Raw genomic sequence first — 11,271 nt, forward strand, 5'->3', positions numbered from 1 at the left:
AGCAATGATGCAGTGTGTGGTGAATAGTCAGAGCAATGATGCAGTGTGTGGTGAATAGTCTGAGCACTGACAGGCTGACTCCCCACCCCTTTAACCTCTGCAGCAATGCTGGCAGCACTCATGTCTATTTTGAAAAGACAACCTCAGGATATGAGGCTAGGCATGTGCACTCTCCTTCCTTTGTTAACAATGGCGAGGCCAGTTCTGATTGGAACCTGTCATGTTAAACCACTGTGTGGTTTTCGCCACCGTGCTGCAGCTCAGTTCTAGGGTGCTGGCAATCTTATAGCCTAGGCCATCTTTAGGTAGAGCAACAATTCTTTTTTTCAGATCCTCAGGGGTCTTTGCCATGATGAACTTCCAGTGACCGGTATGAGAGAGTGTGGGAGCGATAACACCTGCTCCCCATTCACACCTGAGACCGTATAATAAGGTCACATGACAGTGGGGAGGATAAATGACTAATTGGGCACAATTTGGCCATTTTCACTTAGGGGTGTAATCACTTTTTTTTTTTGCAGCCAGTTAATCTTTTCACGACATGCGCTGTACATGTACGGTTCATGGCGTGTCTCGCGCTTTGGCTCCGGTGATGAGCTCGCTCCTTTCCGGCGACATGACTGATCAGCGGTCATGTGCCCCTAACAGCTGCAGGTGGAATTGCGATCCAACCGCGGCTAACATGCTATATGCTGCTGTCAATCTCTGACAGTGGCATTTAACATGGCGGCGGAAGGATTTCACTAGTCCCGCCCATCAGCACCTGTGTCCCATGACCGCTTGTCGCTTATGGGTTGGAATGACAACCCGGGGTCTGCAGGAGACCCTTGTGGTTGTCATTTCCGGGATGCTATGAGCGCCACCCAGTGGTCAGCGCTCATAGCAAGTGAACATTTCTGGTACACAGGCGATCTAATGAACATTGCAGCTTCTAGTCTCTAGACTATTGAAGCATGTAAAAAGTTTAAAAAAAAAAAAAAGTTTTTAAAAATATTAAATATAAACGTTTAAATCGCCCCCCTTTACCCCATTTAAAATAAAAAATCAAATATACACATTTGGTATCGCTGCATTCAGAATCGCCCGCTCTATCAGTATATAAAAAGAATTAATTCAATCTCTAAACGGCGTAACGAGAAAGAATCAACGCCAGAATTACTGTTTTTTTGGTCACCGCAAAATTGCAATAATGGGCACTCAAAACATCGTATCTACCTCAAAATGGTATCCATAAAAACCTCAGTTCGGTGTGCAAAAAATAAGCCCTCACGTGGCCCCAGATCACGAAAAATGTAGACTCTATGGGTGCCAGAAAATGGCAACTTTTCTTTTTTTTAAAAAAAAACTATGGATTTTTTTTTACCACTTAAATAAATAAAAGAACCTATACATGTTTGGTACCTATGAACTCATAATGACCTGGAGAATCATAATGGCAGGTCAGTGTTACCATATAATGAACGTGGTTTAAAAGAAAAATAATTGAGATTGTACTTTTTTTTGTGATTTCACTTGGATTTTTCTCCCCATTTTCTAGTACACTATATGGTAAAACCAATGGTATCGTTCAAAAGTACAACTCGTCTCGCAAAAATCAATCCCTTACACGCCATATTGAAAGAAAAATAAAAGTTATGGCTCTGGGAAGAAGAGAAAAAAACTAAAGCGCAAAAACAGGAAAGGGCTGTGGCGTGAAGAGGTTAAACATTAATGGCTGTGAGTTATTTGGAGGGCACACCAAATTTACACTGATACTATGTAAAGTAGTCAGTGTACAGCTTGTATAACAGTGTCATATGTTCAGCGTCGTCCAATGAAAAGAGAATATTTACAAAAATGTGAGGGGTGTACTCACTTTTGTGATATACTGTATATAAAATTAGCTCTGGAGGCGGAGTTATCTTTTATGCAACATCCTCACCATAGCCTGGAAAAGGTTTACATATAAGAAAAACGTGGATTTTTCTGGACTAAGACATCTGATTGCAGATATCAAGGTATCATTTTAATTCAGTTTCCTATGTCCTACATAGCCATATAGACGGCTCAGGAGGGTTGATTTTTACTGACAGGTTACCTTTTAAAGAATGTAATAAACTGGCCCCACGTGATCCAAACGGCAGTACATCCAAGTCACGTCAGGATGGGCTGCAGTCTGAAATAAAACCATTTCCAAGACCTGCAACTCCACTGACAGGCGCTGTATCATAAGCACACATCGGTGAACTGGAAGAGCTCTGTGTATGGAGAAAAGCCTTTGCTGACTAAAGCAAAACTCACATGTCCAGTAATCATCCGTTTGACATGGATTAAGCAGGAAAAAAAGTTATGCAGCCTTGCTAAAAAAATGTTTTTTTTAACATTAAAGTATATGGAAAATGGATCTGTTATAGTCATCCTTTTTTCTTCCATTGAAAACTAAATTTTCTGCTTACTGGATAATTTTTCAAACCGATGACTACTGGACATGTGAACTGTCAAGTAAACGTCCATGTTAAACTGATCCAGTGAGCAAAATACGGATCTGTTTCAAATGGCGTTTATCAGATCCGTTTTTCATAAATATCCAGTTGAAATCATGATTTATTTTTTTTATATTTAGTTGAACAAAAAAGCTAAGGAGAATTATTTCTTCTGTCGCAGAGCCTTTTTGGCAGCTCACACGGTGTGCTTATGATACAGCTCCTGTCAGTCGAGACACAGGTCGAAGCGGACAGTCCATCCTGAAACCTGATTATGACGGGCTGCCGTTTAAGGGTGGGGCATTTTATTACATTACGTTTATTACATTTCTGAAGAAACCCCTGTAATGGTAAAGTTGTTAGAATGGTCAAGTGACCATAAGTTGATGTACTAAGCTGACTGCCCCTTTTAAAGCGCACCTGTTAGCAACAGGGCTGTGGAGTTGGTAAGCCAAACCTCCGACTCTGACTCCTCAATTTCCATGACTCAGACTCCCTCATACAGGCTCATGTTTAAGTGATAAATTTACTGTAGCACAGATTCATCTCAGCTACAAGTCTACACCCTTAGATCAGGAATAGGACAGACATTTATAGGACATTTCATAACTTTCCCAAATTCTTATGAAAAAATATTCCTCACAAACTGCATTGAACTTCTGTACCCAATTTATTTTATATTTCAGGAGTCTGAGTTGGTAAATTTTATACCAACTCAGATTCCACCAAAATAGGCTCCAACTCCACAGCCCTGGTCAGCAGGATTGTGCTTAGTAAACCACATACACTGTCAGGTGGGCGCCGATATACTGAGTAAAATGATACCTTTGTTGATGAAATCGGTCCAGCGGTTCTTTTATTTTGATTTTCATTTCTGACATATGCTCATGCTCTGGTGCCTTCATTATGTATGCATGTATTCCTATCCGTGCCTTGTGACAGGTCACTGTGCTTTCAGTGACCTGCCTGCTATTTTACATACTGACTTTGTAATTTCTGTCACATTGAAATTTACATTCTCCAAGATGGCCACCAGCACATGTGCAGTAGCATCTCTCGTTTGTCGAGAGATGCTACTGTGTACGTGTGGGCTCCATTTTGCTTTTGGAAAAAGAATTTGGGTGCAGCAATATGGCGCCGTGCATGTGCAGTAGCATCTTTTGGCAACCAAGAAATGCTACTGCGCGGGTGGTGGCCAAATTGCTGCAGGTAAATTTATTTTTCCTCCAGCAACATGGCACGGCTAGCAGCGCTTAGTACTGGTCAAACGCAGACGCCATTTTGCTAGAGGAAAAGGAAATTTGCCTGCAGCAATATGGCCTCCGCTAGCCGTGATTGCACAGTACCATTTCTTAGTTGCTGAGAGATGCTACTGCGCATACGCGGTGCCATATTGCTGCACCCAAATTTTTTCCAAAAGCAAAACGACGCCTGTGCGTGCGCAGCAGCATCCCTCTGCAACCGAGAGATGCTACTGCACATGCGCCGGCGGCCATCTTGGGGAATGTAAATTTCAATGTGACACAAATTACAAAGTCAGTATGTAAAATAGTAGGCAGGTCACTGAAAGCACAGTGAACTGTCAGAGGCAAGAGATAGGAATACATAATGAGAGCACATGCATATTATGTCAGAAATGAAAATTAAGATTATAAAAGAACCACTGGATGGATTTCATCAACAAAGGTATCATTTTACTCAGTATAACTGTGCCCACCTGACAGTGTATGTGGTTTACTAAGCACAATCCTTCTGACAGGTGCTCTTTAAGTCCATTAAAGAGGAACTGTTGCTGCTTCTGATCTGTGTCTTGGTAAATACTTGTATTCCTCATTAAGATGCAAGATCACTTTTTTATATATAATATAATTAGATTTTCATTCCTTGTCGAAGGCGTATGCGACACAGACATCGCTGATTGGACAGTCAGCTGTAGAAACCCCTTACGCCCGTAATATCCATTTGTTTATTCATATGTATCTAGGAGTTACTAGAGGAATGGCACAATGCAGTTTTTAGAACAGATGCTCCAAAATTGTAATGGAAAATACTAAAAAACAGTTTCTCATTCAATAAAATCATATCCATAAGGCTATGCCGCGATTGTGGTTTCCACAGCTATCGTGGACCAGACTTGGTGTGCTAATGTGTAACTGATCCTCATCTACTTCTACATTCAATACCTGTTAAATTGTTCTTTTTACAACTGGAAGATTTTACACCATTAGCTGAGTAACACACACATGTCCTCCTTGCTGTCCTAGCAGTTATGTCATTGTAAGTATAAATGGTAATGGACATTTGTGTAACTAATGCTCTTCAAAGGGGAAGCACAGACGTTTCAGAAGCATTTCTGTCTAATCACTGTATGTGCATATGGTCAGGAGCCGCCAACGGCCCCGAGACTGCGGAATAGCCGCTCTGCTTCCGCTCCTTATGCAAATGAGCAGCACCATTTTTTTTTTCCCACATGCGGACTTTCCTAAATGAGGTTAGTCTATAGGGAAGAGAAATTGACATGCTGCGGGTCTGACAGATGCGCTGCATGTTAGTTTCCGCGGGTGATCTGCAGGTGAACAGACGCATAATGGACATGGGAGTTCTAGAAATCCCATCCACTATGCTGTAACATCTGGCTGCTGCGGGTTTGATGCTGCATAACACAGAGCTTCAAACCCGCAGCGGCTCCTGACCATGTGCACATACAATTAGTTTTCTGCATGGTACTACTGTGACATGAAATGGGTCTAAGAATCATCATGAAATAAATGGAGACATCCATCCAAAATTGTGCCGCGTAGCTACATTAGCAGAATTAGTTGTTCAGGATATCTAAGAACCAGAGTTGAGTAACATTGGTCTGAACTGGTTATGTTTTCAGGTTCTCCTTAAGTATTACACAGGTGACGTAACTGGCAATGCCTCAGAAATTGCCATAGGTGTTCTGTATAAGATATTCTCATTGTGACCTGTTAAGGGTACCGAAATGCTATTGTCCTGATTCATCAGTTTTCACTAGAATTCCATCAAAAAGCTGTTTTAAATGTCACAAATTTTTTGAGCAACTTGTAGTTGTGCAACAACTTTGCTTCTTTTGGTGGTTATACGCCAGTCATGTGGGTAAAAACTGTTTGGGCACTCGGAAGGGAAGGAGCAGAGTTTGACTTTTTGACCGTAAAATTGGCTGAAATCGAAAGCGGATCTCATATCATGTTCGGAGAGCCCCTGATGTGCCTAAACAGTGGAAACCCCACAAATGACCCCATTTTGGAAACTAGACCCCCTCAAGGAATTTATCTAGATGTGTAGTGAGCATCTTGAACCCACAGGTGCTTCACAGAATTTTATAACGAACTGTGAAAACATTTGTTTTGTTTTTTTTCCACCAAAATTTTGTTTTAGCCCCAGATTATTTATTTTTCACAAGATTATCAGGAGAAAATGTTCCTCAAAATTTGTTGTGCAATTTCTTCTGAGTACACCGATACCCCATATGTTGGGAGAAATCTACTGTTTGTGGGGGCACTACAGGGATCAAAAAGGAATGAGTGACATTTGGAACTCAGACTTTGATGGAATGGTCTGCGTGCCATGTCACGTTTGGAGAGCCCCTGATGTGCCTATACAGTTGAAACTTCCTTAAAGTGATCCTATATTGGAATTGATCTAGTTTTTTTCCTGGTATGTGAACTTTAAATTGTGGTGGCATATGTAAGTTGTGTAGTGTACATCAGGTTGGTACACACGTGGTCAAAATTTTTGGTACCCCTCATTTAATGAAAGAAAAACCCACAATGGTCACAGAAATAACTTGAATCTGACAAGTAATAATAAAAAAAATCTATGAAAATGAACAAATGAAAATCAGTCATTGCTTTTACACCCTGCTTCCACAGAAATGTTTTAAAAATTAAACTCATGAAATAGGCCTGGACAGAAATGATGGTACTCTTAACTTAATATTTTGTTGAACAACATTTTGAGGCAATCACTGCAATCAAACGATTCCTGTAACTGTCAATGAGACTTCTGCACCTCTCGACAGGTATTTTGGCCCACTCCTCATGGGCAAACTGCTCCAGTTGTCTCGTGTTTGAATGTTTCAGCTCTTTCCAAAGATGCTCCGTAGGATTTAGGTCAGGGCTCATAGAAGGCCACTTCCGAATAATCCAGTGTTTTCCTCTTAGCCATTCTTGGGTGTTTTTGGCTGTGTTTTGGGTCATTTTTCTGTTGCAAGACCCATGACCTGCGACTGAGACCAAGCTTTCTGACACTGGGCAGCACATTTCTCTCTAGAATCCCTTGATAGTCTTGAGATTTCATTGTACCCTGCACAGATTCAAGACGCCCTGTGCCAGAAGCAGCCCCAGAACATAACCGAGCCTCCTCCATGTTGCACAGTAGGGACAGTGTTCTTTTCTTAATATGCTTCACTTTTCCGTCTTTGAACATAGAGCTGATGTGCCTTGCCAAAAACGTCCATTCTTGCCTTATATGTCCATGGGACATTCTCCCAGAAGCTTTGTGGCTTGTCAACATGTAGTTTGGCAAATTCCATGCTGGCTTTTTTATGATTTTTTTTTTTCCAACAATGGTGTTCTCCTTGGTCGTCTCCCATGAAGTCCACTTTGGATCAAACAACGACGGATGGTGTGATCTGACACTGATGTTCCTTGAGCTTGAAGTTCATCTTTAATCTCTTTAGAAGTTTTCCTGGGCTCTTTTGTTACCATTCGTATTATCTGTCTCTGATTTGTCATCAATTTTCCTCCTGCGGCCATGTCCAGGGAGGTTAGCTACAGTCCAATGGATCTTAAATTTCTGAATAATATATGCAACTGTAGTCACAGGAACATCAAGCTGCTTGGAGATGGTCTTCTAACCTTTACCTTTAACATGCTTGTATATAATTTTCTTTCTAATCTCCTGAGACAACTCTTTCCTTTGCTTCCTCTGGTCAATGTTGAGTGTGGTACACACCATGTCACCAAACAGCACAGTGAGTATCTGTTGCCCTATATACAGGCCCACCGACTGATTACAAGATTGTAGACACCTGTGATGCTAATTAGTGGACACAACTTGATTTAACATGTCCCTTTTGTCACATTTTCAGGGGTACCATCATTTCTGTCCAGGCCTATTTCATGAGTTTAATTTTTAAAATTTCTGTGGAAGCAGGGTTGAAAAGCAACTTTTTCATTTGTTCATTTTCATAGATTTTTAATTTCTTTTGTCAGATTCAAGTTATTTGTGACCATTGTGGGTTTTTCTTTCATTAAACGAGGGGTACCAACAATTTTGACCATGTGTGTATATGTGAGTTTTGAAGTGCATCAGGTAGTAGGCATATGTAAGTTGTGAGAAATTAATTTAGTAGTCCATGGAACAGTTTGAAACATTATTTTATACACAGGCCAGATTTTTTGTGGCAAGTGTTGCATTAATAAGTGGTGTCCTTACCCCCCTTCTGTAACACACATTGCACTTTTTGTGACCTTCCTTTCTTTGAAGTTTGAGGGATTTCACCTGGAAAATGTTGTCCTGATACGATACGGGTACCTTCAGGTCCAGAAGTACTGCGGCTCACGCCTTCCTGACTTCCAAATATTAGGGCCCTGATCACTACCTCCTGCAACTGAAGGAATGTGTTTGTCTGGCCTGCACATTGTGATAGCACGAAAGAGATATACAATGCCAACTGTACAATGTGCACAGCCAGCTTCTTGCATGGCACTGTAGGACTGAAGGACTTGATCAGAGAGATCACCAACTCCCATATTTTTATTGCACCCTAGGACATAGTCTGGTTTGTGGACCTAGTAGAGGTACCTTGTACAGCGGTTGGGGGTCCTGCCATCACCACCATGTATAGTGGTCAAGAAAAGGATGTCCCTCTTGTACTTGACTACCAGCATGTTGCTACATTTGGCTATGCTCTCACCCTTTCTGAGCAGCTGGTCAATTAGTGACTTAGAGAGTCACTAATACTGTCCTCTCTGATTTTTGCGGACAGTACCGCATGCTGCGGTAGCTCGTGCAGAGAGGGACTTGAATAGTGGGATGCTGGTATAACAGTTATCTACATAGAGGCGATAACCTTGATCCAGTAGTGGGTGCACCAAATTACACACAATTTTCCCACACACTCCCAGGACAGGGGTGTGGCATTCAAGGGGTTGAGTCTGGGTGTCCTTCCCTTCATAAACCCTAAATCTGTGGGTGTACCCTGAGGTACTCAGTTTTTAGAGCTTAATTCTGTACCTGGCCCTATTACTGAGCAGGTATTGTCGGAATGTGAGCCTCCCCTTGAAATGTGTTAGGGACTTATCTACGCAGATGTCCCTTTAGGGCACGTACACCTGAGCAAACTTGTTGCTGAAGTGATCAATGACCTGCCAAACTTTGAAAAATCTGTCAAGTTGAGGTCATCTTGGGGAGGACATTGTGCATTGTCGTAATGAAATAAATTGTGGATGGCCTTAAATCGTTTATGGGTTATAGCCATGCGGAACACTAGAATGTTGTATAAAACCTTAACGCTCCAATATTGCCGAAGTTCTGGCTTCTTCACGATTTCCTTGTGAAGAACAAGGCCCCACAACGTCATCATTTCTACTTCATCTATCGGAGTTCAGTTAGAAAATGATGGAGTGGTTTGTGGCAAAAATTGTTGGGTGTATAAATTTATCTTGGCCACCATGAGATTTACAAAATCCTCAGAGAAAGTCTATTTCTGTGAGGCCGGTAGTGTCAAATTGGATTCCTGATTGCGCCACAAAATCAGGAATCTGTGGCTCATAATCTTTGGAAGTGGGGTCCATAGGGCGTTACTAATGGTGGGTGCTGGCTCCTTTTTCTGTCCTGGGGCTTCTGCGTGGCGTTTCGGTATCACTTGAAGGAGGAAAAATAAAGGAAAGGTGGCATCCGCTCCCTCACTATCAGTGTTGGAGGCTAAATACCGTGATTGGAACGAGTGGAACATTTTTTTCACATTTGGTGTGTGTAACAACCAAATTTTATTCAGGTGTGAGTGTTTGGTGTAAACATTTTTATTTATTAGGAGAAAGAAAGAATAGAAGAGAAGAATCTAGAAAGAGAAAAATAAAAGAATATAAAAATTTGGTAAAATAAAAAACAAACTTTGACAAATAAACGTTATTAAAAAAAAATTACTGAATGCCTGCAACTATCTGACACTAATCCGGACCATATTCAGTAAATATGCTGATTACTACAGTGTATTTATATTGTCCCTAATCTAAATTATTTTGATTTGATTCTTTTTTTTTCACAATAAAGAATCAACCGGATGCCAGTGATGTGCATCACTGATCAGCGCTCGGCAGCTGTAGGACACCGCACGGATGTGGTGCAAAAGGGGGAAAAAATGGACAGGAAAAAAAATCCTGGCCAAAAGTAAGCACGGATACTGATCAGTGATGTGTGTCACTGTTCAATGTTTAGCGGCTGTAGGATGCACACACTGAGGTGGTGCAAAGGAGGCAGGGGAGAAAAATTGGACAAGGCAAAAAAAGCCCTGGTCAAAAGTGAGCACAGACACTGATCAGATGCTGCAGGACGCATGCACAAAGGTGGTGCAAGGGGGGCAAGAGAAAAAATTGACAGGGAAAAAAAAATCCTGGCCTATTGGCATGGATGACGAGCATGGATGCTAATGAGTGATGTGCGTTACTGATCAGCACTTGGTGGCTGCAGGACGCATGAAAAAACTGCTAAAAAAATGAGTGATCAAGTATTGATCGGCGAAATGAGAGGTAGGGGGGAGGTGATTGGGGTGGATTAGGAAAAAGCAGGGGACAATGAATCCTGAACGTCTTTCAGTAGCAACACAAGAAGTGATGGCACAGGCTTCAATAAGTTTGTAGCACCACAAGGCCAGCACATGAGCAGCAGAACGACACTGTCCACTCTGCAACGTCTCCAATCTGGAATGAGGCAGTGCTGAGCGGTCAGAGTTCAGACCGCGTCTCTGCTCACTGATGCGATCAGACGTCATTGTCCGATCGGACAATCAGTGTTGGGCTGGTAATGCTGCTGTTGCCTAGCTCCAGCCTATGATCAGTGCTATTATACCACCGATCATAGCTGGACTTCAGTGTTTCAGGCATTTTCATTGCCTGAAATCACTGTGATTGGCTGTTCAGAATTGAACAGCTAATCACAACGATCGTAGTTGAATGGGGGGGTGGTCAAGTCCTGGTGCCCTGCTGTCAGAATCAGCATGCACCGCAATGCGGTCACAATGTGTTCGGTCACGGTGCCGCATTTTCGCAAGGAGGTATCCATACATCCAAGGTCGGGAACCCCTTCTCAGCCAGGACGTATGGATATGTTAAAGGGAAGGTGCCTTAAAAATAAGAAAAATAATTTTAAAAGGTTTGATATTTCTACTTTTAAACACTAGGGGGAGCAGCTGCTGAAATTTGCCATGAAAAGGTAGTGTACAACTAGCTCACATTATGACAGCAGTAAATGTGGGCTGGATCTGCTCATATGTGTGTGATGTCACTCCTCCCCTTCTGGGTATGTGCAAAAAGATAAAGGATGAAGTTTAGGATCACAGTGCGGAGCCATTTTGTTGATGACTGTGACACTGTACTTGTCAGTATCACTTTGCAGAGGACGGCCAGCAGCGCTGATTTTTTAAGTGCTGCTCGTATCAAGATGGGGTTAAATACGCGGAGTGAATCACGTGCTACGATTAGATACGAGGAGTGTAACACGCTGGGATTATTCGCAGCGCGTGATACACTACACTGAGCCATGTAGATATGTGTAATGTATC

Source organism: Phyllobates terribilis, unplaced genomic scaffold (assembly GCF_046119375.1).
Source record: "Phyllobates terribilis strain yellow unplaced genomic scaffold, ASM4611937v1 Scaffold_2__4_contigs__length_985480577, whole genome shotgun sequence".
Lineage (NCBI taxonomy): Eukaryota > Metazoa > Chordata > Amphibia > Anura > Dendrobatidae > Phyllobates > Phyllobates terribilis.